Below are 7098 nucleotides of genomic sequence, written 5' to 3'. Positions count from 1 at the left end.
CACCTAGAAAGGACTCTGTCCTCCTTATCTGGGCCCTGGCCCTGCACACACATTGCCCCAGGGCTTCAGAACCGGACCTCAGTGCATTCTTGGGGTGAATTGAATTCCTCCCTCTGGGCCACTCTGTGTGTCCCTGGGCACCGAAGGAGAGAAGCGGCAGAAAGGGTTTTTAATAGCGCAGAACTGACTAGACCGTTTGCCTTGCCAACATAGGCTGGCTGTTATAAACAAATGGAAGGGTGCTAAAAAAAACCCAACAAGTCCAGGTGATGCAATTTGTTGCAGCTGCCTTCGGCCCGGGCTCTGCTGCATGGGGTTGCATTTTCCAGCGGAAGGAGAGGCTGCCCGTGCCCTAGGGGACCACCGCAGGGTGGGGCTCTCCCTGGCTCAGAGTGCAACCACTCTGGCATCTGAGGACGCCCTGGCCTTCGCCCCTCACAGGACTGGGGCCCCTCAGGTGACTTGCGGGGCTCAGGGTGCCTCTGGAGTCAGCATGTCTAGGAACAGGAACCTGAGACTGCCATTTAAGGAAACCACTTCCTGTGGGGGGAGAGGGTTGTCCTTAAAGCCAAGCTAGCTAGCGCCTAGAAATGTCCCACTGGCTCCTAATGGCATGCAAATACCAAGTCCCTCCCCAACTTCTCCAGGGCCACCATCTCAGTGAGCCCAGAGCATTTGGGTACAAAGTTAGAGCGCCCTGGTGGAACGGAATGAAGTGCCCAGCAGCAAAGCTAACTGAGGGGTCAGAGGTTCCAACCCGCCGCGAGGAAGATGTGGCAGCCCGCCTCCGGAAAGAGTTACAGCCTTGGGAAGTTTGACTTGGCCCTTTTGGGTCACAATGAGTCACATGCCACTCAAGGACGATGGGTTTGTAGACAGGAAGTGTGTGACCATTTCATCGGTTGCACCCTTAAGGAAAGACCAAGTGACAAGGCTATTAGACCACTCACTAGGCTTAACAGTAGCCGGTGAGGGATTCAGATAGGTGTCTCCGCATATGACACAGGCAGGGACCTTGGTGGTGGCATCGAATGTCTGGACTGTCAGCAGCACAGATGCTGAGGGTTTGGACTTGGGTGAGGACCACAGCCACGCCATACCTGCAGCCACCTTGGTGCCCCTCTCCGGGAAGGAAGAAATGAATCTCATTAGGCTGCTCTAGAGCTTGCTGATCTTGCGTTGCTGTGACCCTTCCTAGGTCGCACAGTACTGCCAGTGCTATCATCTTCCTGCTAGAGGCCAGCAGGGCACTTCTGTAGTGGCCCAGGAAGGCATCTGGGGTGGACAACCTTTTGTGCGAGATCACATAATTATTAGTTGATTGAAGCTGTGCTGCGAGAGCAGAATTTCTAATGCCCAGCCCCAATCCTTTCATTTTACCCCTGCCTCCTCTCTGTTAGGGAACTCTGGGCTAAGCGTTGGACTGTTACAGGAAGGTCAGTGGTTCAAACCCACCAGCCACCACTCCTCAATAGAAAGATAAGAATGAGGCTGTCTGTTCCCATCACAATTGGCAGCCATGGGTACCCAGGAGAGGTTCCCCAAGAGTCAGAATCAACTCGCCAGTAGTGGGTTTGGGTTTGGTCTTCTCCGTTATTGGCTGGACTTTCCTTCTACCCTTCCATAGAAAGGTCTTGGCTTAAGGAAGTCAGTTCCTCCAATTCCACATCACTCTTATCTCTTTCACTAAGGTGTGAGCATGAATTAAAATGCAAATGTTCCTGAGGAGAAGGCATTTCTCAGTAAGAGTTGCCAAACTTGTTGCATCTGAGGGCAAAGACAATTAAACTCACTACCCTCAAGTTGACGCTGATTCATGAGTTGGTTCCAACTCCTGGTGCCCCTAAAACTGCCCCCTGGGTTTCTGAGATGGGGGTTTCTTGACAGGGGTAGAAGGCCTCATCCCAAGCAGTGCTTGGTGGTTTCAAACTGCTGACGGTGCGGTTAGCAGCCCAGCATGTAACCAATACACCACCAGGACTCCTAGTGACCCAATAGGCCAGAGTGGAACTGCCCTGGTGCGTTTCTTTACGGGAGTAGAAAGCCTCATCCTTCTCCCTCGGCACACCTGGTGGGTTCAAACTACTGACCTTGTGATTTGTGGCCCAAAGTGCATAACCTATTACGCCACCAAGGCTCCTTTGTCAAGGGTCAGATAGTGAATATTTTAGGCTCCGAGGGACACACAGTCTCTGTCCCAGCTGCTCTGCTCTGCGCCGGTGGCCGACAAGACAGCTAGACACCATGCAAACTGGTGGACCCAGCATTGTTGATGGGCACTGAGATTCGAATTTCACCTAATGCTCTTGTCACCAAATATCATGCTTCTTTTGAAGTTGTTCAATTATTTCAAAATGTGGAAACCACTCTTTGCTCCAGGGCAAGGTCAATCAGTGGTCCAGTTTGGGATACAGTTTGCCAGTCCTTGCGCTAAGCCACCGGGTCAGGAGTTGCATTCTGGGGGAGAATGGAGTGAGCTGGACCCCCAGTGTCCCAGGAGAGGAGACCCCACCAGGGCAAGGAGTGGAGAGTGCAGGCTGATGTCTGCATCTGTCTGTCTGTCTGCAGAGGGGCCACCCCTGAGGCCGACTGAAAGGGGCAGTCACAGCATGTGTCTGCTCAGCCACTGCATTGTGAGGCAGATGTGGCCATTTGGGGACCCTCACGTGTCCACCCTCAGGCTCTGACCACATTGGCAGTCAGCTTGTGGGTCCTGTCCCCAGCCCCAGTCTCTTAGGCCCCTGTCTTACCCTCCAGCAGGTGAAAGGTGAGCTTGCTCCCTACTGCTCTGCCCCCTGAGGGTGGTGGAGATTCTGTTGTATTAACATGTGGGCTCTCATTCAAGGGGGAGATTGTGGTGTAGACTGGCTTGTTGGTCTGCCCTTCGGTGGATCATCATGGAGTGTAAGAGCTTATCATCTTGGAAGCACTTCCTCTTATTGTCTCCTTTGAGCCTCCTGTTGAGAGTGAATGAGGAGAGGGATATCACTACAGCACAACAGGGGACCAGACCAGAGTCCAAAGACCCAGGCCAAATCTCCAAGGAGCGGCCCTGGGGAGTTGCCTATGCCTGTCCCTGACCCCCACGACTCTCAGGCCTGGAGCGGCCGTGATCATTCTCCTTGGCAGCTAACGCAGGAGCAGAAAACTGACCTCACAGCCAGCCTTCCCTCACGAGTGTATGGCCTGTGGGACCATGGATGTGGCCGGGCTGAATAGAAGGGACACTCCCACTGCCCCGCCCGTACAGAAACCCCTGCCACCAAAGCCACACACCCCTGAGGGAGTTACTGCTTCTGGTTTAAAATACAGAAATAGCAATTCTCCTTGCCAAGTAGATTGCAACCGTGGGGACCCCCGGTGTCAGAAAGACTAGCTCTCCAATCAGATAGACTGTTGTAAACTTGATTGGGACAAATGGATCTACGGTATAATATGATCCCTGGCCATTCGAGCTCCCTCTTGGCCCAGTCTGAATTTCTTCTAGTTTTAAATATTTCTTTTTCCTGACAGAGGTTTCTTCTCTCGTTTATTTTAATGACGCCAGTGGTCTGTTCTTCCTTGGTTTAATACGTATTTACCGTTTTTTGTTTGGAGGATTTTTTTTTGATATGTTTCTCAGTTTATAAAACACAGAAGGGATGAGTGTATAGCGACAATAATTGATGTAATGCTTATTGGGGATGCAGGGTGAGGGTGGGGCTGAAGGGAATTGGGAAGCAAATAATGAATACAGTCGTAGGGAGGATGCGCTAGAACTGATTGTGGCGATGTATTTGCAACTCTTTAAATACGACTGAACTATGGAAGTGCATGATATGTGAATTATAGCTAAAAAAATTTTTTTTAAAGAATAGAACAGCATTCCAAAAGGTTGTCAACGATGGGGGGTTTTGTTTGTTTGGTTTTTGTTTGTTTGTTTTAAGGAAGACCTCCAGGCCTTTCTTCTGAGGTACATCTGAGTAAACTCGAATCCCCAAACTTTCCGTTAGCCAAGGGCTTTAACCACATACACTAATCAGAAACTCCGAGTTGCCAAGGGATCCCTCTAAGAACATGCATAAGAGGGGGAAATGGGTAAGGGGCAGAGGACGACGATGGGAATGGTACTGACTCCTGCCTGGCACCAATGCCCTGCCAGGTCCCTGACCTCTGAGTCATCCAGGGCTTTGCTCACAGTGGGTCAGCCTCCTGTCCCAGATGTGGGGGCTGGAGGGGGCAAGGAGCTGGGTGCACCCCTGAACCCATGCCTCACTTTCTGTCTCCCCGATCCCCCCTATGCTTCCCACAGATCCTCTGCCTCCACTCCTCAGCTCCAGCCACGGAAACCCTCCAACCCATGGAGATCCCCCAGTGAGCAAACCTAGTCTTCAATGAACGTGCCAAAGGAGGGCGGGTCCTTCCGCCCACAAGCCGCAGGCTTCTTAGAGGCAGCAAGAGAATTCTACCCGAGATGCTCCCCTCGTTCGCACCCAGTATTGCATTGGAGGACCCCCAGCACAGGGCTCCCAGCTCAGCTCTCTGACCCCAGCCCCGGAGCCCCTGGAGGTGAAGGCAGTCGGCAGTCGGGCCAATGCCACTCCTCCCCAGCCCTCCCTCTGCCAGTCCACCCCGAGCATCCACTAACACGAGCTCCCTTAGGCGGCACAATGGTTAAATGTTAGGCTCCTTAACCAGAAGGTCAGAGGTTCGAGCCCACCAGCAGCTTCACCAGTCTCCTTTCATCAAGATACAACCTAGGAAACCTTTGGAGCAGGCCCACTCGGTCATATTAAATCATCAGGAGTCTGCAACAACAGAAGGGTTTGCAAAACCTTGTTTAAGGCCAAGGAGTTCATCTATGAGATGACTATCAAGTGGGGGAGGATTGGTCCTCAGGTGGGGTCTTCGCCTTCCCCTGGGCAGAGATTTAGTCTGCTTGCTTTCATGCCATTGGTGGGCATTTCTCCTGACCCAGTGGTCTCCAACTGACATCATCAGCCTCACCTGGGGATTGGCGCAGTGGGTTAAGCATTGGATGGCTAACCACAAGGATGGTGGTTCAAACTTACCAGCCATCCAAAGGAGACAGATGAGAGACTCGGTCTGCTTCTATCAGACATACAGCGTCGGAAACCCTTTGGAGCCATTCTATCCTGCCCTCTGGGGTGGCTGAGTCTGACTCAACAGCACTGGGTTCAGTTGGGTTTGGTTTAAGAAACTTGTTTAGACATGCAGTTTTTCAGGTCCCACCCAAAACTGTTGAATTGGAAATTGGGGTGGGGTCAGCAATAAGGGTTTTAGCACAGTATGTTTAGTCTAGGTGGACTAGAGAAGCAAATTCATAGACACTCGTGTGTATAAGAAAGAGCTTTACATCAAAGAGTATTGTATATTAAGAAAACATCCCAGCCCAGTCCAGCTCAAGTCCATAAATCCGATATTGGCCCCTATATCTGATACCAGTCTATCAATTCCTCTTCAGACTCACGTAACACATGCAATGACACCGAATGCAGGATGATCACACCACAGGCCAGTGGGTGGGAAGTTTGCAGACTCAGTGACAGTAGAAGCATCTCATGACCTGGCTTCTCCAGCTCCAGGGCTCTGGCTTCCTCAGAGTAGCTTCATGTGGCTTGGCAGCAGGAATATGAAGCAGAGAGTGTGGGTCTGGCCTCCAGTGAGCTATTTATCTCCATAGCACCTCCAGATGAGGTCATCAAGCTGTGACCTGATTGACAGGCTGAACTCCACCCCCTTTGCTCTTAATAGTCTCAAGTTGACACCAGATGATGTAACTACCACAGACAGGGTCTTAGTTCTCTTGTGCTGCTTGAACAGAGATGCCACAAGCAGTGGCTTTAACAACAGAAACATTTTCTCACAGTTTCGGAGGCTAGAAGTCCAAATCTCAGCTCCCCTGGGAGATCTCCAGATGTCTGGGCATCCATCTTCCCCTGAGTCTAGGAGATTCCCAGCACAGGGACTCTGGACCCAATGGATATACTCCACTGCTGGCTCTTCTGTCATCGTAGTTGCTGGTTCCTCTTATCTCTGATTGCTTATTTAATCTCTTTTACAACCCCAAAAAGATTCATTCAAGATACAGTAAATCCCATAGATCTGCATCCTGGTTTATTAACCAAACTGCCTCTAATCCTGCCTCATTAACATTATCAAGGTGAACATTTGTACTTATATCAGATCACAAAATGGAGGATAATGGCAAAGCACATAGTATTGGGCTGCTATAAGGTCAGCAGTTTGAAACCACCAGTCACTCCACGGGAGAAAGATGAGGCTTTCTATTCCTGTAAAGATTGACAGTCTTGGAGGTGCACAGGTTGGGGTACCGGAGAATCACCCACAGCCTGAGCACCATGTAGCCAGTGCTCCAAGGTTGGGGGAGCACGATGACCAGTTTGGGGTGACCCTGCTGCACAGAGCAGCCTGGCTGCGGTGCAAGCACCCTTCTCTCCTACGCTGCCCACCACCCTGTGCCACCCCGCACCCCTCCCACGCAGTGCCTTCTGCCCGAGGCTGAAAGCAAGGGCCAACCTTGATGAAGGGCCAAAGATGATGAAGCAGCCGGACTATGACCTGGAGACCATGGAGAACAAAGCAGAATCTGCCCTCGTCCACCAAGCACTTCTCAGCCTGCAAACAACGGTGTAGTGGAGCATCCAAGGCGCTGACCGCGAAGTTGTGCACAGCAAGCGTCGGAGCCAAGCCGGGCTGGTCAGGATGCTCACAGACGTGCAGCTCCTCATCTTCCCCAACATGCCGGGCGTGTCACTCTTCTTGTGGTCGTTCTCTATCGCTACGTGGCCGTCAACAATGCCAAGAAGCAGGAAGGACAGTGGCTTTCTCAGCCCCAGGGGTCCAGGACACAGTCTGAGGCAAGAGGGAGGGTGTGAGGGCCCGCCCTCACCCTTCACTTCATCCCTTCTACCCATCACAGCATACAAAGCAACTACACCCGGAGCTTTCCAGACAACTTTTATTTCCTCAAAGTCTCCCTTAACCCTATGGAACAAGAAGCTGCCACGGATTAGGGCCTACTATAGGGGCTGCTGGCTTTTCTACTCTCCCCCCATTATAGATAGATAGGTAGGT

At 51.6% G+C, this 7098-nt stretch overlaps 1 pseudogene; it reads left to right on the top strand.

The window, feature by feature from the left end:
* Positions 1-6726: 6726 nt before the first annotated feature.
* LOC115871632 lies at positions 6727-7037 on the top strand (annotated as a pseudogene).
* The last annotated feature ends 61 nt before the right edge of the window (positions 7038-7098 follow it).

This window comes from Echinops telfairi, unplaced genomic scaffold, assembly GCF_000313985.2.
Source record: "Echinops telfairi isolate 266 unplaced genomic scaffold, ASM31398v2 ScPeMD7_7400;HRSCAF=8409, whole genome shotgun sequence".
In the NCBI taxonomy this organism is placed as follows: Eukaryota; Metazoa; Chordata; class Mammalia; order Afrosoricida; family Tenrecidae; genus Echinops; species Echinops telfairi.
This window is presented reverse-complemented; position numbering and strand designations above follow the sequence as displayed.